General features: G+C 29.1%; 1 protein-coding gene across 1 annotated transcript in view; it reads right to left on the bottom strand.

Moving 5' to 3' along the window:
• Window positions 1–12,759, bottom strand: part of stg1 (stargazin-like protein) — a 415,841-nt gene extending 403,082 nt beyond the window's left edge. The window contains exon 1 of the mRNA XM_064357655.1: window positions 12,523–12,759. The gene's annotated coding sequence lies outside the window, so the exon portion shown is untranslated. The remainder of the gene's footprint in view (window positions 1–12,522) is intronic.
• Window positions 12,760–23,454: the final 10,695 nt, after the last annotated feature.

Below are 23,454 nucleotides of genomic sequence, written 5' to 3'. Positions count from 1 at the left end.
TTCCGGTCTATCTCCCGATCTCATCTCCAGAGAGGATGCTTTTTGCAAACATCCGTTCAATAAATGTTGCATCTTTAATTATTATTTACATTATGTTTACGTTTGTTTTTTTGAAGGGGCGTCTCGCTAATCAATTACTGCGGTTCGATTAAAAAAATCCCGTAGGGATTTAGCTGTACACATATTTTTTATCTTTGATGAACTATACATAAAGAGGGTTTCAGTACCAATTAAAAAATATTGCTCTTTGCCACGAACGCAAAATGTGTGTCAAATTACGGTATATTTGCCATTTCAATCGAGATTTTTTTGTCGTTTATATTTTGGTGTATGTATAGTGTGCATAATTGGTAAACTGCTGAATTGATGATACCGTTTGTAAAATACAGCCACCGTTGTTACATGCTAAATTAAATAATTGAATTCAGCACTTTGCGTGTTCTGTTTAAAGGTTTTGTTAGTTTTTGCATGGTTCGTTGAGCGACAAACTGCCAAATAATTACATATTTTTTTATTTAAGAAATCGTTTAAATGTACCTACATATTTTACGATTAACGATTTTTTTATAAAGTTTACTGGTCTCAAATTACATTACTTTAATAAACTTTGCAAACCTTTTTTTAGACATATGTCACCTTGAGTAGAAGAAGAGAGACACGAAGAGAACAAGACAGAAGCTGAAATAATTGCTTAAGTAATAATAAGAGCGAAAAAAGGTACAAATTTTTTAAAAACAAAAAGTAGGAAGTTTGACTGTTAAAAAGTAAACTTTAACACATTAACACAAAAACAAATGATAAAATATCAATTTGTCTTTAAAGTTGATTGGTGTTAATTAACATTTTTTTAAGAACTTTGAAAAACCTCTTCTCAGAAAAGAAAAGAAAATAGAAGAAAAGAAATAAAATAAAAGGTAGAAAAAGATAGAAAAGCAAGAAAAAGAAAATTCTCCAAAAAAAAAACAAAGGTTTACTGTTAACAAAGTAAATGAAAGTACAAAGTAAGCTAAAGTAAATCAATTAACAGCAACAAAAAGAAAAAATCAGACTGCGAAAATTGCTTTTGAAGTTGACTTGTTTCAATTAACATTTTGTTTTTTAATTTCGAAATTTTCTTGTTGAGATAAAAGAATCAGAAGTAAAAAGTTAACCGTAATTATTTGTATAAGATCTAAAGCGAGAAAAGGTAGAAAAGCAAGAGATGGCATTGATTCTACAAAACAATTGATAGTTTGACTTTTACAAAGTAGGACTACAAGACTTTACAGCGTCAACAGATATTTTAACAAAAAAAAACAATTAAAAAAAGTGAAAACATAAAAATTCGAATCACTAAAAAGAAGTAAATTACAAACGCTATGAAATTTTGGATTAAAAGATTTTGAAAAAATTTCTTTAACATGTATCATCATTTTAATTAAAAAAAGGCAGACAAAAAATGAAGAAAAAAAGAGCTAAATAAGTAATTACTTAAATATAGATACAAACTGGAAGAAGTTAGAAAATCAAGAAACAGAAAAAAATAGCATGGCTGTTAACATATGAGACAATAAAAAATCCATCGTCAACAAATGTTTAAAAAAAACTGACAAAAAATTATTCTATTGAGCAAAAATAAATAAATTGCAAAAGTAGCTATACAAGTGTCACGCTTCTTACGTTTTCACTAAAAGAAAAAAACAAGAAGAAAAGAAGACAAAATCTGATATAATAAATAATAATAAATCGTGAAAAAAAGTAAAAATAGCAAGAGGACAAAGTTTAAAAAATATAGCAAGATTGGTAGTTATAAAATAAAAGCACGGACACCTTATAGCGTCATCAAATGTTTGAACAAAACAAGGAAAAACATAATATAATCTGCCAAAAACAAAGAAGTAAATTGCAAAGTTTATAATAAAAAAATAGAGAATAACTTTTATTTAGACTTCTTTTGGCTATGATTAGATGCAAGCCTAGAAATTTTGATAATCTGGTATTGTTCGATGTCTTTTAGTTTTCTAAACAGTTTTTATTTTTTAAAAAATCTATACAACCACTTCATTAACCTTGAAATTTTTTTCTTAAAAACCGTTTTTTTTACAAATCGGGAGAACGTTTTTTAAGATAAATCTCTTATGTATACAGTGAGTAGTTTTCACTGTAAATCAAAAACTAATAATTACACAGAAACTAGCGTTTGTTGTTAATTACTTCATATTTTATATCACAGTGATCGTTTTTGTATGTATTTTTTGTGCAAAACAAAACAACATTTAAGTTTCGTTTGTATGAAGTATTTTTTGTAGAGCGCTTTAATATTAATGTTTTTTAAAGAACTGTAGAAAAAAAGTTGGCTTTTGTAGAAAACAATTTAATAATTTTATTATTAGCTGTGTTATTACAGTACAGTAATAACAGTATTACAGTAAAAATATACTTTTAGCAGACTCATTCTTTAACTTTTACTCTCGATTCCTATGTGTGTTTCGAAACTATGTATTTGACTCTTATGATAATAATTTGTAAAGTACATACCTTATTATGTTTTTGTAATGTATTTTACGTTTTTTCCAACTGCTTTTAGTCTTTAGCTGCCAATATTTAAAAAAAATACATGGATATTTTCTTTGATTGAAGAATTTTTTAATTAATTTTTTGTTTATGTTGTTTGTATAGACGCCTTTTCAGACTGCTATTTGTAAAGAGTGATTTAATAGAGCTTTATGTTTTGATAGGTTACGAGAGAATTAAACAAAATTTGAAAATTTCTATCCCATAATTTTTTTGTCTAGCACGACAAAAAAATTTTTAGTCATTATTTCTGTATAATATAACATATATTTTGTCGCTTCAACTACTATTTGCAGCTCAATATTTTGAAAAGTATTTTGATAAATCAGGCGGAATATAATTAATGTACAAACGCATGTAAAATGTTAAAAACTATTCTAAACATTTATGAAAACAGCGTTTTTTAGTTATGTAATATAAGTATTTGCGTTTTCTTCTTTTCAAACTATTATTTTATAAAATAAAAATTTGGTGGATGCGCCGGGGTAAAAATATTATTTGTAAAAATAAATGTAAAATAATATAATATTATATTTTTTGTAGATGTTATTTATGTAGATACTTATTTAGGCTGCTATTCCTGAACAGATTTTTAGTTTAGCTCTATATTTTAATTCGTCGGTCATAAAATACTTTTGCAAAATTTGAGAGTTCTTTTGTGTTCTCTAGCAAATCAAACAATTTTTTGTTGGCTATTTAATCACCATAGTAACTATGTATATTTTATCTCTCCAACTACCATTTGCTACTCAATACTTTCGAAAGTTTCTGTTGATTTTTTATTTAGTTCTGAAATTTACTAAACGCTTTTTTATAACCACCACCTAACTTTTAAATTTTTTTTGACAGTCATTCTACATAGACTGCTTTAAAGAACATGTAAGTCTATTAAAAACGGCATATAAATTATAGATCATCGTTTAACTTGAACCTCAAACCAGCCATAGAAGCAAAAAATTTTTAAAAAATGTTAAAAGTTTTGAATCGACATCTTTATTTCTGCATATAATAGTGCCTGCATGACTCCATTTTTCTTTCGATATTTTTTACTTCCTCCAGTGACCAATTAAGCCTCCTTATTAAACCGATGTAGGTGTCAAAATGCAGGCAGGCGGTAACACTTTACGGTCGCCAAGGGAGCGAAACTGAAACGCGCTGTGAATGATACCAACATATTGACATGGCGATAATGGCCAGGGCATAAACTCCCCATGTTTTCCTTCCCACAATTTGACTCGGGAAGCTCTTGAAGAGATGTTTACCAGCCGCGTTTTTTTCCTTCGCCTTTTGAAGACTTAGTTGTGCTGTATATTTTTTTAGTTCTCGAGACTATCAATCCATCACGCCACTGCTACAAACAAAAAGCGAAAGGATTTTTATTTGGGAGTTGTCAGCCGCAAAGTAAAGAATCGGCCCGGGACTGGCTCAATTATTTCTCGTGACACAGAGAGAAGAAAAAAATTAATTGATTGAGCTGGCAAATAAATCAAAACGTCGAATAATTGCAGCCTCTTGAAAATTTTCCATTTTACAGCTGTGTATAAATTTACAAAAAGCCACAATATTTGAACTGTTACAACCGTAATTTTATTTAAATTTTATGAGCCTCAAAATTATTACAACCTTTCGGACGAATTGGTTAATGTTATGATTTAGCGGCCGTGGGTTTGCAACAGTGAACCCGTACCAAATTGTCATAAAAGAGCTTTTTCCAATTTTCATCCCCTAATCGAATCGACTCAGACGATAAATCTGCCATCAAAGTTTCGGTTAAGTGTCAATAAACATATTATGTTATGTCATGTTTATATATTTTTGTATGAAAAAAAACCGATTTCCAGTTTATTACCCGACGGTTTAATCTGGGTTGTTTGCAAATTAATGGATTATTCATTGTGGCCTTTTAAATCATTATGCATATCGAAACACAGAGATAAGATATTGAATAATTCAGAGGCAGCAAATTGATCAAACCTAAATTAATTCTCAGCTTTGAGTATCTTTCTCAGCACCAAGAATAAACTGAAATCTTCGTAAAACACAAGAAATATGTGTGTGCAAGCTTAAGAAATTTATTCTTGATTTATTTTTTAGAATTGTTTAGAATGATATTGGAGTATTGATTTTCAAAAGAGAGAACCTTTCATGTTCGGTTTTTGTGCATTTTTGTTTCGTGAAAGTTTGGCATTCACATATTCCGTGACAAAATCCGCTACAAAAACATCTTTATAACTCAATTTAGCATTCAAATTTTTTGCTAGAAAATTGCTTTGTCATATAGGCAGTCTCGAAGTATTCATTCATGTTGCATATACTCTCAAGCACGTTTCTGCAAGCAAGATAAAACTGGAGTTGGTTGAAAGTTCGTTGCACGATGTAAGAGGCTATTTATGCATTTATTCGCTTAGTGTTTTTACATTTATTGCATAAACATACTGCAAAATTACAACTGATCACATTTTTGAACAGTTGTTTGTGACCACAATAGATAATATTAAACTGTGATAAATGACGTGAATATGAGTATTTACAATTTCTGAATACAAATTAATGATGAAATTTTCCAAGTAAGAAGGCAATAAAAAATTGCTAAAACACACCTGAATGCTTGGAAATATACTTGCAGATACACTATTATGATTCTCGCTCACAAAAGTTGAAAAATTTGGTGGGTGCGCAGGGCAAAATTATTTTTTGAAAAATTGATATAAGTTATTAGAAATTGTCTTAAACACTAAAAAACTATTTGTTAACAGTAAAAAACTAAAATATTCGATTTTTATCTACAAATTTTGTGTACCTATAAAAGAAATACAGAAATTAAGAAGTAACCCAGCCAAATACAGGGTGCTCAAAAACTGGCGCACCAACTCAGTGGTACGTTGTTGAGAAGCATGTGTAGATCACGGGAAAAATCTTGAAAAAATTTTTAATGTTATATTTTAAAAAAATCTGGAACTACAAACTTATTTTGTTAACGTCCTCAATTTTTATTATTTTTTAATGTTTTTACGTTTTGCACTAAGTAATCGTTCCTTAGCAAAACGATGAATAATTATTTTTAAATTTACTAACATACTTTAGCAGTTTTTTTTAATTTAAAAGAAATTTAATTCATCAAAAAAATCACAGCTTGTAGATGTACCAACACTGGGAACTATTTTCTAGGAAACCGTTTCAAAAATAATTTATTTTTATTGTTGATCAAATTCTATTGAGATCACGACTGTTAGACAATGTTGCCACATATCATTTATTTAAAATTCGTTATTTAAGAATAACTGTAATAAAAAGATTTTTTTATTATTTATCTCTTTATATGTAAGCAATTCTCTACCACACACTGTTGAGTTGGTGCGCCGGTTTTTGAGCACCCGGTATACATAATCACTCAATTTACAAAACACGTCTAATGTTAAAAACCATAAATAGTAATAAAAACAAGTTCCTTGACTGTGAAATGGAGGTATCAGCAGTTCTGATTACGAATAGTTTTTGTTGCAATTCTGATATACCTAAATAACAATAATGGTGGATGTGCCGGGTTAGAAATTATTGTGTAAAAATAAATTTGAAATATTAGAAACCAAATTAAACAGTAACAGAAAAACGTACTTATTCGCAAAATGATTTTTTAGAATTTTTAAATTTTTATTTAAATGGGGGAGCCAGGCAAATTTCATTAATGTAGAAGCACATGAAAATGTCAGAAACTATATTAAACAGTTATAAAACAGCGTTTTTCAGTTGTAAATTATGGGCATTTACGTTTTCTGGTTACAAATTGTTAATGTTGTAAAAATTTAAAAAAAATGGTGGATGCGCCGGGCAAAAAAAATGTAGTGAAAACAAACGTGGAACATTTTAAACGTTTTGAAAAGTTTATTAGCTGTAAAACACAAAGATCTACTATCTTGTTTACAAATTGTGTTGAGGTTGTAATGTTGGAAAAATACACAATTTGTAATATTTGTAATAATTTTGTAATATTTGTAATAATTCAATTAATAGTAAAGCACAGGTAAAATGCCTAACGGGCTAATTTCAAGTTTGGTCGCAAAGTTGCGCGGGTCGCAGTTGCATAGCAGCAACGAATGACATTGCTAGATTTGCGCCGTTGCTGTCAATCATGATTTGCGCGGGTCGTAACTCAACTTGAAATTAGGCTCTAAGAGCTATAACCGAAGTTCGTTATAAGCAGTAAATGAAAGATTGGTTTTTATCAATTATTTTTGCTTTATGTATGAATTAAGATGAAGTAAATAAGTATCTATTGAAAAAACAACATTATAGTTGTGCAAATATTGTAAATGGTAATAGGGTAGCGCTCAGCTCCATTTGCGTGTGTGTCATCTGACATTTCTGTCACTACGTTTACATAGCAGGGGCATAGCGGTGACAAACTATCAAATATTTTTTGAGGTTACAAACTGTTTAAATTATGAGTTGTTACAAAAAACGCAAATCACAAAACACAAAAAACGAACAGAAAATACTTGCGATTAACACCGATAACACTTTCAACAACCATGCGACGACGTCTATAATTTACTGTCAATGTCAGTTTGACAAATTCGTGACACTTGACGGTGTTGTCGCAGTGCACATGTAAATTAATATTTAAGGATACCACCTTTAGATACCCCTCAGTTGTTTAAATTTGCATTGTTTTTGTTAATTTTTTTACAGCTTTGTGTTGGTAATGAAAAAATGAAATTGATGACGCACACGCAAATCGAGCTGACCGCCACTATAGTAGAGGTCAAAAGAAGTGAAAATAACTCAACTTGCATTATCCGAATATTTATAGTCTCTGAGATCTAAAGTTTTGGAGGGCGAATAACCAATAAAAATTTAAAATCAATCTGGTCTCAGAGCTTAGTTGTTCAAAATCTAGTACATTGAGTTATAATTAACAAAAGCAGCCACAGACAAATAAATCATTCCATACTGAAATTCATTTCCCCAAATGTCACCACCTATTAGTTAGGTAAACTCTGAAAAAAGTACCCAAAAGAAGCAAACCTAATTGATATTGCGCTTTTTGACGAATTTTTAAAAGGTAAAGTGGATGTTGCACCCACTACATCTCAAAAAATAGTAAAAGTAGTAAATGTTCGAATAAAGCGAGTAGATTTATTTTGACTTATTTTGAGCTACTATCTACTATCTAATGTCATAAAATATTTGCACAACTAGCAAATTCACACTATACTTTATGATTAAAAACACACGTTTTTATTGGTTAACTTGTTTTTAGTTAGTTATTCAATTACCTGTTGATCAGTTAACACTTACTGCTTTGTCATAATGAACCCCACATATTCCTTAAAAACTCGGTGAAAAATTCGTTATAAACAGAAAATTGCGTCACATTTTAACTCAAATTTAGTTCGTTTTACCCCGAAGTTTGTTATAAGCAACTCCATTGTATTTGCCATTTCTAGTTATAAATGGGAAATGTTTGAAACTATGTTAGGCAATTACAAGAAAACCTTTTTTCAGTGTGAAATACAAAGATTTCCGACTTCTGGAGCCCGTTTTATAAAAAAAGACAATTCGATTCGTGCAAGTAACAAGCTTGCGATTTACATTACACGTATGATACAAAAAGTATACAAGTGACTGGTTTTTTGGTTACAAATTATTAGAGAAACAAAAATGGTGGATGCGCCGGGTTAAAATTAATGTGCGTAAAAACACAAAAATAATATTAGGAACCATTTTATTACAAAACTTTACTTAAACAAGATTTAAATTAACACGGCGCATCCACCATTTCTTTATTATTTGCGTCCTTGCGTTTATAAATTATTAATGTAATCTTTAGCTAAGTAATATACAATTTTTGAATGCGCCGACCTAATTCAAATATCGTAAAAAGACATGAAACACCTATTACAAACTGTTTTAAACATTGCTCAAAGTAACACAAGCTTTGAGATTACCAGTTTCAAATTAAGCGAATTAAAAAAACAGCTGAATTAGTTTCTAGCTAAATAAATAAAAAGCGAACATAATATGTGATATAATATACTGGGCGAAAAATAAAAAATATAATTTATTCATTACTTTGTCAGAGATATTAAAGGGGTGGCTTGGTAATAGTCCCTTGGTAGTGATTCGCCAAAAAAAGAGAAACACTTTTGAAGGAAAGCAAAAGGGAAAGGGTGTTTCATAATGAAATAGGTTTTGTAACAACACTAAATAAATTTTAAGCAAAATCCATCCTCCGGATCTCGCCACTTAAATTAATTATTATATCTTTTTAAGAGCTATCAGTAAAACGTTCCGTATAAACGCTAACTTTCTCCCCTTGATCCAAGTTGAAAATTGTTGATGCAGAAACGGATTTCAGCAAGTTTCCGACAGCCTGACCCGTTCACTTCATCTTCGCATTATTTATTTATTTAAATGAATTTGTTCAGAGTCCAAAGATTACGCCGCCCCAACTCATGCACGATTTTAACCGAGCATTCCTTTTGAAACTTCCGTCATTGCCGGAAACAATCGACATTCGCCCATCGCCATTAAAATTCCCCGTATGGAAATCCGAACGTTCCAAATCAAACGCGATAAAACTGCAGACTAATATCCATGTTATTAAATCTAAAAGAGGAATGGGCGGGGTGCAGGACATTTCAATTGAATTTTTCCTAACCGATTTAATTAAAACGTTCAATTCACTTTGTTGTAGTTTGGCTGTAAACAATTTATTTCTGCAAATATAGCGATAGAAAAACAGAAACCAAAAGTCTTATTTCCAGCTTAGAGAAATCTTGCGGAAATGGGAAAGAAGGAAAACGGTCGCGCTAACAAATGACTGCTGCATGTCTCTGACATTTGTCAGTTATATCGGCAAGAGATCGTGTTTAGTCGTTAAATCAATGTGGCCAGTTTTTTCTCTGTTTTTAATAATTTGCCCTCCATTTTTATTGGGAAGTAAAAACTCAAAATTGTCGAGTCATTGGAGTTCAGAGATATAAAAAACTTTACAAGATTTTTTTTCACAGAAAATTAAAATACTGAAATTATAATATTGAACCATTGAAACAATTTTGAATTATGTAAAAGTTTTTTAGTTTCAATCTTATCAAGACGTTTTATCCACATTTTAAAATATATGTTTTAAATTAAACTCTGTTAGCGCTTTTGTTTTATTGGAAAATAATTTACTGCACATTTGTAAAAAAGGTAAGTTCGATGCACTACAAAATTTTTATTTACTTTTGTTTCTCAAGTTGTAACTACAAGGAATGAAACTGTGTAATTTTTAGACCGGTACTTTTATTTATTTTTTTAGTGCATCGTATTCAGCAGTTAGTTTACTTTATGATATATTAACTCTTAAATCTGTACCTGCGAGTTAAACAAGCATGTGAAATGTTCAGGATAAACAAAAATTTAACTTTTCTGAAATATATTCTACTGTTAATTGTAATTTTGATTTAATGAAGGTGGTCTTTATATTAACATTAACATATTAACATTTTTAAAGAGATTTTCAGTTTAAGTAACTGCTAAATATTTGAAATTATCTCATTTTCGTAAAAAATGAGATTACCCTTCTTAAACTCGCAGATACAGAAATATTATATTTCAAATAGCTAGCAACACCAAGTAAATAGTGTCGATAAAATGTTATTTTAGTTTTTATTTTTATTGTCACTTAATACGCCCCCTTTATTCTCGACACATAAAACTTATTACCTATACAGAGTGTATAAGAAATACGTGTGTTAATTTTAACACGTAATAAAGCTCATCAAATACAACAATTTTTCTATATAACATTTTGCTAAATTCTTCGTTATAATTTTTACTGTTTTCCTTCTTTCTTTTGTGCAAAAAATTACAACAATTCAGTAAGGCGCGGTTTCACTAATGAGAGTTAAATTTAGTTGTAGAATAGATCCTTAGAATGTTCATTAGATTTAACTGAAGATTGTGATACCGGTCCTAAATGTAATAAAGCTTATCTACTTCTGAACAAAACCTGGTGAAAAAATTTACCAGAAAATTCATTCAGTTTGAGTGTAGAAACTTTCAGGTACTCCTATTTACTTTTAAATAATGAAAAGTAAAAATTAAAATTAAAAAGAAAAATCGCTAATTTTAGTTACAGAGATATTTTTAAGATTATTTGAACATTGGTATTTCAAACAGAAAAATATATTTTTTTATGTGTTTTTGGATAACTCGAGTTGCTAAGTTGTCTAACGACATTTTTATCAAATTTCCCTAAACCGAAAATTGTTTTTTTTTGACATGGCGGAAAATTAATTACTAGTCATAGTTGTTTTTGCTGGTAGAAATATTTCTCATTGAATAAGAGATAAGTTCTGTATAAACTTTTGGTAAGTATACTTTCCGTAAATACATAACAAATTCATAAGATTCCGGTTTGAAAAAGAAATATGAAAAGAATTAACTTGAAATCTTTTAACATAGGTTTAAATGTTAATACGGATCAATGCAGAACCAAAATCTCTTCTCTTATACTTAAAGTCCAATAAAAATTAAGACATTTTATTTGGAAAGATTGAGAAAGAGTTCTTCAAACATACTCGTAACTTTAAGAATTTGGAATCTGTTAACTGTTCAACAAATTGAAAAACATTGAAGAAAAGATTTAATTCTTTTCTGTCACATGTTCAAGTACGATTTCAATATAATTAAAAATCAAAAAATTATCAATTTTTGAGTGAGGAGATGCAAATCCAAAAACATCATAATCGTAAACATTGACAAAACCTAGAAATCAAAAAACATATAGCCTTCATAAAATATCAAAACGAATGTCGACTTCCTACAGGACCAACACTGAAAATATTTTCACTTTCATAAATAAAAAATGTTTATATCAAATTTTTAAATAAATATATTAATCAAAAGTTCTTCTAATGAGGGATCTAGACGCAGCAGCTTGTGTTACATGGGCTTAACTTTATTAATAACATTATTTAGAGACATATTAAAATAAACTACATGTTGTTGCAACTATATTTTGAGCTCACTAACATTACTAGAGAATACGTATTGCCTATCTTCCTTTTTTGCAAAAGAATTTTTAACGTGTTTAAAAGCCTTCCTATTTGCATGTTGGACAAGCAAACACAAACACGTAGCAAAAACACAAAGAAAAAACAGTTGGTGATATTGTTTACGACCTTATACAAAAACACTCAACCGAGCAATTAACATTTCTACAAATAAAGAGTGGTCCTACTTTGAATCTATTTCAAAATAATCATAGGGTTAGAATTAAAAAATGGTTTAAAACATTAGAATAGAACGAACAATTAAAATTATTTTTCCTTAAATTATTTCTGGTTCAGGTGGCATGCTATTTTTTAATAGTATCGTTTTACTTCGATTTATGCAAGAAACAGTAAACAAAACAAGATATTAAATTAGTCTTTAATTAAAGCGCTTTTGTATGGTGTAACAGTAATAAACACATAGCTTTTACACAAATTTACAAAAATGGTAACAGGAAATTAAGCAACTCGGTAGAATATTCTCAATCTTTGATACACGTAACAATTGATTATAACACGACTGTGGAATCTCATCAAATATTATACAGTTGGATATGACAAAAGTTGTACAAAGTTTAAGACTGATTAATATTTTACCACTGGTTGTCTGAAATTTCAACTTTTTGCTGAAACTAAAAAAAGTGTACATTGTACTACGTACAATACGCATATGCATAGCCATAAACTTACATTTAAAGATATTGTGTTTATAGAACAATGTTGTTTCAAATTTTGTAGTTTAGTAGAATTTTAACCGCCTTTGGTAAAAACTTTAAACAGAATGAAAGTTTTATCCCAGAAATTGCTTTATTACTAAATATGAATAATTGCTGATTAATCCCAAAACCAGCTACTTTAGTAATCGTTTAAGCATGAAAATCAAGTATTTGTTAAAAGTAAAAAAAATATCACCATATTTAAGACTTACTTTTCAGTCCCAGATTTTAGCTCCTCTGCATAGAAAGTTCCCTACAAACTTCACTTGCTTTTTCTCGGCTTGAATATTTAAAAAGCCCACGACATCAAATCCGCACACGTTTTCGTCAAATCACTACGCGAAAGACACTCCAAAAAATGCTCACCAATTACACCACAGTAGAGGCCGATATCTCGCGACACCTGTTCCGACGCGGTCTTCCTGCAGACAAAGTGTTGCGACGGCGACGCTTCCCCTGCAACTAAAGTTGCGTCGGGACGCCACCCAACATAAAGCCGTGTTGGAACGGACGCAAGCGCCCTAAATAATTCTTGTTGATGGTGTTGTACAACGCGAAAACTCGCGCTTTTGACGCACAACCGGAAAACTGGCGGGACGGAAACGGCATGTGATGCGGTGCATGTTGCAAAGGTCGCCCAAAAGTTGCCTTCTTTGATAAAGCTAACGTTTCAACTACTGTCAAAGCAAAGCCAAGATTTAACTTTATCTGTTTTCGAGAACAAGTACTCTAAGGTAATTTCTTGTATTCTGCGACGTTTGCACCACTTTATTTTACTTAACATTAATTTAATTATTGGTTGTTTGTGGCATTCTACTTGGTTCAGTTCTAAGACAAAACGTCAGTACATTTTATAGCACTGTCCCGGCGCATCCACCATTTTTATGTAAAACACTACGTACAGTAAGGTATATAAGCCTTAATGTTTTATTGAAATAGAACAGTTGTTTTATTTAGAAATCAGATAAACACTTTTCTTTGTGTAATTTTTCTAGTTTCATAACTCAATTAATATTAGTTTTTTAATTTTGGAAAATGCTTTTTTGATTGCGGAAAGTATTTTTAGAACAACGTCTGATTACTTCTAAAACTAATCTATGTTTGGTTTAAAACTTTACGAAGTTTAAGGTTCATTAATAAGCAGAAGGTAAACTGCCGTATCTAGTTCACTACTTAAAACTTACACCCAAAGTGTCAAAATGTCGGATTTACGATTAAAGTGAAATACACGTTATGTGAAAGTTTTGAGTAAATTAGGTGTTGGATAAAAGGCAAAGACGTAGTTTTTGTGTTGTTTCGAAGAAAATTATTTATTTAAATTACTATGCGTTACGATAACTGCATTCGAATTAGACACACACATTACTTAGGTCCGATTTCAGGTACAATTATTAAACTTCAGTTAAATTTTATCTCTCAGTTAGTTGCTAAGATAATGTGTATCTGATTGGCGTAGCATGTTTTAACTGAGGTTTAACTTTATATCTCCAATAAATATGTTTTTAGAAACATGGTATTAGTGATTAGAATTTGTTCTAAACCATATTTAATTTTTCTTCAAGTCTTTAGATATCAAATTAACACTTTTAATCGGCAATTTTTTCAACAAAGCCAAATTTTTCTGTTTATGTTTTTCTGAAATAAAAAAAATAAAGTAAAGTAAAATCTACTTTTCGTTTAGAATTTGCAGCAGTTTTTATCAATTATTTGAAACAACTTAAATACATATGAAGTAGTTAGTCTAACATTTCACCAAAACATTACATGTTAAAAAAAATTGGAATCTCAACTAATTACGTAAATATCACTCAAACCAAATACAAGGAATCCAAACAACTTGCAGAAAATTAAAATTTTTAGGGCCGATTGAAGTTTAGTATTTACCGGATTGAAGTTAAATTCAAATAATATTTTGCTTTTCCAAACATCAACTTAATTGATTATTTATAGAAAATTTATACATTTATCGAATTATTCGCTAATTATCTATTTAAGTGGATACGATTTTGATTCTTAAAATTAGACGTTTAATTGAAATTGAAATAAGTTTTAATAATTGAAATAAATTGAAAACTTTTCTTCGCCTAATTTTTAAAACTTTAAAAAATCTCAGAGATAAATAAAACGCCTTGTGTTCTTGTAATATTAAAACTTTTAATGGAAAAGAGATATTCATGCAGTTTTACTTATTTTTTTCTAAAATCAGTTTAGGTGCTTTTACACTTTTTTTAAGCATCAGTCAGCATGTTAAAGTTGATATTGTTTATTTTTTTGTAAACACACTAATCCCCATTCTCATCAAACACTTACATATTTTAAAAACCATTAAAGAACCCTAAAATAAGACGGAGGAAATCGTTGATGGTTATTTAGGGCACAGATATAAATAAGCTTTATATTTCTAGCGACGTTTCGATTTTAATTAAATCATCATCAGCCTAAAATAAAGTAAATAACTAACAACAATTTTTTCCATCAAATTGTTCAAGGGCAAAAATGTAATTTTATCTAAAGCAATGTAAAAAATTCAAAGTTTAATTTCCACTTATTATAAAAAAAGAATATTTTGAACTACAAATAATAAAAAAGTGAGGTGAAACTTTAAATTTGATAATCAATAACGTCTACAGTTTTAAGATTAATTAAAGTTATTGAAAGTTTCGAAACTAATTTATTTTTATCAATAATTATTTTAAAAATACACAATATAAAATAATTTAAACATTTTACCAACATTTCATTTTCTGAAGAAGATCTTAAAAATTTGAATTTGAAATTACGTCTAATTTATAAATGTCTTCTAATGCAAAACAAAACAAATTTAAACCAGCTTCGAAATTTAATTACAATTTTATTCGGAATTAAATAAATCCCCTACAAATCCAATTCTGGTCTAAATAATAGGTGTTGCTGATTTTTTAAGTGAGACGTCTTGTGTGATAACATAAGCCATTTTTTTTGCGTTAACCAACTTGTCTAATCGTTCAAACTAATAAAAAACTCAGAAACACAAATAGATTAAAGTCAGTTCTTGTTCTTGTTATACGTATTATAATAAAAAACCTGAAATTTGAGAGATGTGTTGAGAGAACTTAAGCAGGAATTAAAAGAGAATATAATTGGTACAAATCGTCAAAACAAAATTCAGAAACGTATATAATTATCCGGTTCCAACCTTTACCAAAAACTGATATTTTCAGAATTATTTTTCTCATTGGATGGTGGGTTTATTAAAACATAAAACTTTTTCTTCTAGAGCAAGTTAAATATGTGTCATATTTTACAAAACTTACATTGTCGTCTATTTTGTTATAGAATTTCATTATAACACTTGTCATTTACAAAAACTGCAAAAACAAATATTTAAAAACCAAAAACTGCCATTGTATGTATGTAGGTAATTTAACGTTTCAAAACCGAGTAAATGGAAACTTTACACGTGATTCTGGTAATTTTTTTTATTTTTTTTCTAAAATAAAACAGATAGTAATAATAAACAAACATTTTATTTCCAACTTTGATATGTAAAAAACTTTGAAAAACGTTAAGCAACTAAAATTCTAGAATATACCTGGTGTACCAGAAATACGTGTAATAATTTTAACACGTAACAGTGCTCAACAACCAAAACAGTTTTTCGAATTGTAATTTTTTAGTAAAAGTTTTGCAAATTTACTTAAAATCATACAAAATTACATGCCGTGCTGTTGTGGCAAAAACGGTCAATTTAAACAATTTAAAACAACAATTAAAATTGTTATAATAAATATAAAAATATTACAAACCAATTATTAAACAGTGACAGGCTCGATTGCACAAAAGGAAGAGGGAAAACTTGATGAATTTTATTACTTTGTAAAATTAGCACACCTATTTCTGATACACGTGTATATTATTGATTTTATATAAAAATTTCAACTCCCACTTTAAACAGTTAGATATACCTTTAAAAAAATTGAAAAATCGAAACTAATAAGATTTCTAACTCAAGATTTAACAGTTTATTGGTTTCTTTTGTTAAAAAAAGACATTTTGTATCTTGAAAAAACTGCAGCAAAAAGATATTTTAAATTACATAAATCGCTAAAATCCAAAGTTTTATGTGTGGAATTAACAAAACATTCGAAACTTAAATAAACAGATTAATGGCACTTATTTTAATAAATTATTCTAAATATTTAACAAATTGTAGCTAAAATACTTTACCTAATCTTCACGTTTTGAAAACACAAAAACAAAGATCGAAACCACATTCAAAAGTTGATACAATTTTACTCAGAATTGAACGAAATCGGGTTTTACATTGCCAAACATTAAATTAACCTTTAGTCTAAATACAATTTGATTCTGATTGTTTAAATTTATTTAAGACACTCCTAAAAGTGTCAATACTGGTAACAAATTCTTTGATCTAAACTTGGAACTCTTAAAAGTCTGAGAAATAAAGGTCAGCTCCTGTGATATGAAAAGAAAAAATCTGTAATCTGACAGCAGAGTGTTTAAAGAATAGAGCAAAGGATTTAAGCATATTTCCAAGAAATTGGGAGATAACTTTCCGTCCTGTCTGGTGAAACGGAGCTTAAAATGTAAACCACATAATTCTCGTGGTATATCTAGAAGAGAAAAATCATGCTCCATTCGTGGCTATTCCGCGCGGCCCTTAATCCACAATGTATTTTACGATCTCAGTTAAAGAGATTCCATTGAAACTGCTGCGGGCAAGTCTTTAATCTTTATTAAAGTGTAAGGTGCACCGGAAGATTGAACTGAATTATGATGTTTATCTGCGAAGCAATAACGACAAACTCGGCAATTACAACACAATTTACAAGAGCACAACGTAATGGCGAGAAGTTATGGTCCAAACTAAGTTCGGCCACTTTCCATCGGCCATATTTTAATCCGCGGAAAAAAGGGTGCGCTAACCGGAAGAGACAAGCCGACATTTCCCAGTTGCATTGGGAAAAGTCTTCTTTCCGGTTTATCACGTATGGAAGGCGAAGGTAAGCTGATCAGATGTTACATATGAATATCTGATCTGAATAAAATATAGGCGCATTGGGGCGCTTTTTCCACCCTTCTTCCAGGATTGACTGGAGGGTTCATCGCAGCTTCATTTCCCATTAAAAAATTATTCCAGTCGCGATCTTCATCAACAAAACGAACATGCCATTAAAGCTCCTTAAAACGCCAAACACAAGGGTTGGATAAATATTTTAACTGGGAAAAGCTGCTGGCTTTTTGTCGACTTTTGTTTGAATACAATCAGGAGAAATCGGGTTGGGATTAGAAATGCGTTAGCGTTTTACAGTTATGACAGTTACGAGTTACGAGACCATTTAAATTTTTTTACTCTACGTTATTTGAAAACTAGATCGGAAAAAATGGAACAAACCATGGAACAAACTATGAAAGCTTGGTAAATAAAAAAAAGAAAATCTCAAAAATCTGCTAAAAAAATTAGTCAAACTCTGAAAGCTTAAAACATACTCGTAAGTTGAAACACTGTAAAATTTAATTTAAAAAGCAAAAGAAAAACAATTACCTAACTAAAATTTTTAAATACGTGTAGATGGATAGAGAAGAAATTAATGAAAAAAATCTCTAATAAAAAACGTGATAGAAAAAATCTAAAAAAATCTAATGAAATAATGAGAAACTTTATGAATAATGTTAAAAAATGTAGGTAGAATTCAATCCTAAAAACTAAAAATATAAAATGTATATCAGAAACAGACAACTTAAGATGTAACTAATAAGACACTCCTTATAAAAAGACATAAAAGCAAAAACATTTTTTAAATAAAAAAAATTAATTACTATTAATTACAAAAATCTGAAAGACTTTCAAAGCTTTGGGAATAATGTCATAAACGTAAAAACAGGAAACTCGAAAATATTTAAATTTGAAAAACGTTAAAACTAGAAATCGAAAATCAGAATAATTTACTACAAATTTAGAACAAACTCTTGCTTTCTGGAATAAAGTTAAAAATTTTGTAAATAAAAAATAAACTGAAATTCAGAAATGAATGATTTGAAATAAAATTAATAATTATTCAAAAATCCGCGATTATTTAAAAAACGTAAATGCAGAAACCTATCTGTGTTTAAGTAGAAAACACTAAAACTCGCCATCGAAAATGTGAAAATTTTCCTGAAAAACTGGTACATACTCTAAAAGCTTTGTGGATAGGTACAGTTAAAAAAGTTAATGCAATAAAACTGTACCATTAAATTTGAAGTGTTAACACAAGAAGCAGTTGAAAATTTAAAAATCTTTTGTATTCTGAAAACTGAAAAATTAAACTCTAAACAACTTTTCTACAGGTGCTCAAAAGCTGGCGCACCAACTCAGTGGTACGTTAATGAGAAGCAAGTGCAGATTACGGAAAAAATGTTGAAAAAATTCCTAGTCATATTTTAAAAAATCTGAAGCTACAAACTTATTGTGTTAACTTTTTAAGTTTTCATTATTTTTTAATGTTTTTATGCCTCACACTAGGTATTCGTTCCCTAACAAAACAATGAATAATTATTTTTAAATTTTCTATCAGACTTTAGCAGTTTCTTTAATTTAAAAAATTAAAATTCATCAAAAAAATCACAATGTGTAGATGTGCCAACACTGGCAATTATTTCCTAGGAAACCGTTTCAAAAATAATTTATTTTTATTGTTGCTCAAATTCTATTGCGATTATGACTGTTAGACAACGTTGCCACATATCATTTACCTAAAATTAGTTATTTATCAATAACTTTAATACAAAGAATTTTTTTACTATTTTTACCTTTATATGTAACCAGTTCTCTACCACACACCATTGAGTTGGTGCGTCAGTTCTTGAGCATGCTGTATAATAATGACGAAAAAATTCAGATAAAATAAAGCTCAAAAACTACAGAAGAAAAATGAAAGAAAGTCTAAAAGGTTTGATGTTAAATTAATAAACTAAATAAAAAAATAAAATACAAAGGCCACTTATACTGCAAGATAGAGTGAAAAATTAAAGAACAAAGATTTAACTAAAAACTTAATACATTTCAAACTGAAACTTGAAAAAAATGGAAAAAATTAAAGCTTTGTAAATACTGCTGCATATAATCTGAATATCTTTATAGAAATCGAAAACCTGCAAAACAACTAAAAAAAATGTGATGTGCCAAAACTCTGACCGCTTTGTGAATAAAGTTGAAAAATTTTAGTGAAATTAAATTTAACAAAAACTACTAATAACATGCAATCGAAATCTCAAAAAATCTACTAAAAAATGGCTCAAAGCCTTGAAAGCTTTATAAATAAATTTAAAAATGTAAAGGCAAAAAACCTAAATACCATTATATTTAGAATAAATTTAAACGAAAAATCAAAAAATTGAAAAATCGACTAGAAAATAAGACAGAAACTAAAAGCTACATACACTCGCCAACAAGCTGAAAAATTTATATTTTGTTTAAAATATACCTCTTTAGAAGCAAACTCTAAAAGCATTGTAAAAAAGTTCAAAGCAAAAAACTCGAATGTTCTTTTGAAAAGGTTAAAACGAAAAACTAAAAATCTCACCAAATTGATTGAAAAATGGCACAAAGACTCAATCTTAAAGACGCAATCTTAAAATTAAATTAAAAAAAAAATAAAAAACAATATAGAGTTAAATTTAGAACGACAGCTATGTCTTTAAAATAGGCAACTATAAATATTAACAATTTTGAGTAAAGTCAAATTTGAATTGGTTTAAAACAAAACAAAACATACTAAAAACTAAAAAAACAACTCCAATAACAATGTAATTTAACTTCAAACTCAAAAAACTGAGAATAGAAATAGAAGACACGCTTGTGTTCTTAAAAAATGCTTACAACTGTAAAAATGGAACAGAGCCAAAAAACCTTGTATTAAAGTTGACTTTACGTAAAACCGAACTCATCAAACTGAAACAGCTAAATAATAAGTTTCAGTTTATATAAATCTTAGTTATAAATGCAAATTACAGAAACTTACTATATTTTAAATCATTTGGTTAATTTGAATTAGTCGATTTGCATTTTTGATAATTCCACAAAAACTTTTAATTATATCGCAACTACTTCAACTCTATTACTACTCTTCAAATATTTCAAGAAAATATTTAATCAGTCAATTTCAATTACCGCACCCTTAATAATGTTGATTTTATGTCTCTGTGAGTCAGAACTATCAAACATCGCTTCAAAATCCGCATAATTGTGCATTTACGTAAAACTTAAATCCACAAATAGAAATTTCTGCACTTTTTCCCTCATATAAATAAATTAAGGCCCATTGATTAGTCATTAATTCTCTTAATGTGGGCAAACGGGCTCGTTTGCTGGAAAACTATAAAGAAAATAATTGAGTTAAGTAGATGAAAACGCGCGCTGCATTTTTCACGACCGTATAATTCTTTATCTAGCGTTATTCCGGCGCTCCGTTTTACAACGGCAAAGTCGAGTATGTAAAGTTCGCAAAGTTCCAAGCCAGAAAACGATTTCATTCCAGCAAAAAAAGCTTTACGGCCACGTTAATGCCAACTTGTTTAATATTATATGATTTATACAGAAAAACGAAGACTTTTTTCGCATTTTCTCCTCGTCCGAGCATCCCGTTTCAACAACAACGATAATTACTTCAAGCTACGAAATATAACGAAATAAAACTAAATCCTGCTTTCCAAAAGAAAGACAGGCTGAACAACAATGAAAAAACTAGGGAATGAAATGAAAAAATTACGCTGAGTACCAATCCCTACATTCATTTTATGATTATTATACAGTCTGTTCCGTCTAAACTCCACATTAAAAGTATTGAAAGTTTTAATAAGGATATTGCTATATCCTGTAAAAACTGAAACAGAAACAGTTTCTGCGTTATATAATTCATTAAATAATAAGCAACAAACAGTTGGGCTTTTTCATGATTTGACAAAAGCTTTTGATTCACGGTATTTTGCTAGAAAAGCTTTAGCATTTTAGTATTCGTGGAATTCCAAATAATTAGATTAAAACTTATTTACATGAAAGAAGGCAAGTTGTTGCTCTGAATGGTCACATGTCCGAACCAGCGTTTGTTGAAATGGGTGTGCCGCAAGGATCGGTTTTAGGTACTATTCTTTTTTAATTTTATAAATGATTTACCACCTTTGATAGTCTCAAATCCAAGATCTAATAAATTAATTATTTATGCAGATGACACAATTGCAATAATAACTAACAAGAATCATGAAGATTTGGTTGAATATAAATAACTAGTCTAAAAAAATTGGCTGGTACTTAATCTGGAGAAAACTTATGTGGTTAAATCTTTAGCCAAAAATGTTACGCTTGAATACAGTGTTTTAATTAACCTATGTGGAATGTCAATAAAAAATGTAAAGGAAATTAATTTTCTTGGGATAACTTTGGACTCTAAGTTAACATGAGAAAGTCATATAACTAAGTTATGTAATAAGCTAAGTAGGACTTGTTTTTTAATAAGAAATTTAAAGTGCACTGTGTCTGGTGACATTCATAAAATGTTATATTTTGGGCTTGCCTAGTCTATACTTACTTATGGAATTATTTTTTGGGGATCCAGCAGCTTTTTGAATAATTTATTTGTAGTACAACAAAAACGTATTTTAAGATGTATGGATAGTTCGGAATGACCTGACCTGACTTGATGGACAATGACATATTAACATTATTATTATTATTATTATTATTATTATTATTATTATTATTATTATTATTATTATTATTATTATTATTATATTATTATTATTATTTATTTGAAAGTTGTTACTAGGCTATAATTCGTTGCCGGAAGTTGCTATCAACTTTCTAATTTTAAATGGAAAGTTATGTTTTTTGTTGCACTTTTAAACTAGTTAAATTATTTTAAGATAGTTTTTATCAGCTTTTCCTATTCCTAAGTTTAACTGTTTTTGAGATATTTAAGAATTTTTGCTAATTTTTGGATTTGCACCTGTCACTTAAAAAATGGGTAACTCTCTTACTTTTCAAGATTTCGAAATCATATTTGGTGAATTAAAAGAGAAAGCCAGTGTGTACAAAATTTGAAGAAAAAAGATAATAAACCCAAAAATTTTAAGATTAAGTTTGAACAACTTACATAACTTAATTTTTTCGAATGAGACGTTCCAATTATCAATATACTAATTGGAGGAGAATTTTTTTCTGCATCGATCTGTGTTAGCATTTCCTACTCGTATACCTATCTGTGATAACTTTCAATTTAAAAAGAAAATTGCTTCCCAACCACAGTTATTTTTGCATAATTGGCCATAAAAACATTTCTGATTAAACAAACGACAAACTCTCTTCAAAATTGTGATGTACATCCTGTGAAAACAAAATAAATTCATTGATTGTTGGTTTAACAAACTTTAATTTCTCACATTTTATCTTCCGCTTCCATAGTAACCTATAAGAAAAGACCTATGGCTAATGAATTTCTTTATCCCAACAAAAAGTTGTAACTTGAAAACTATTAAACATAAGTATAGGGAATGCTAATACAGGTCGAAGCAGAATTAAATTATCTACGATTTAATAAAATAAAACTTTAAATTTCAATTAAAAAAATTAAGTTTTGGGCGCTTAAAGTTCTGAAAATTTAATCTTAAACAGTTGGAGTTTGTTATTCTTTTTTAAAAATTAGAAAACACCTAAAGAAAGATCTAAGTTTCCTAATCCAAATGAGTTAAAAAATATTTTCCAATTTTTAAAAATGCCGGAGTAATCGATTTTTGAACTGAAAGGTACAAGCTTATGAAAAATACCTTAAAATAACTCAAGTAACACAAAAGTGCATTAAAAATATAGTTTTCTATTTAAAATAAGGAAGTTGATAGCGACTTCCGGTAAAACCGGAAGTGTCACCATCTTGAAAATATTTTTACTGAGCAGGACCTAAGAAATTATGGTTGCATACGAATTTTCAGCTGACTATTATTATGAGAACTCCCAGTACTTCTAATGTGAGGTTTAGACGGAACAGCCCTGTACTATTACGTATTTTTGTTTATAATACATCAAGGTGTATTAATTTGTCTCAGAATTTTATTTTGTTGCTTACATTTGAGACAAATGATCAGCCGGCTCGCGCATTATATCAATAATCCTC

The sequence above is a fragment of the Tribolium castaneum genome, chromosome 6, assembly GCF_031307605.1.
Source record: "Tribolium castaneum strain GA2 chromosome 6, icTriCast1.1, whole genome shotgun sequence".
Classification (NCBI taxonomy): Eukaryota; Metazoa; Arthropoda; class Insecta; order Coleoptera; family Tenebrionidae; genus Tribolium; species Tribolium castaneum.
Note: the sequence above shows the minus strand (reverse complement) of the source record. Positions and strands in the feature narration are given on the sequence as shown.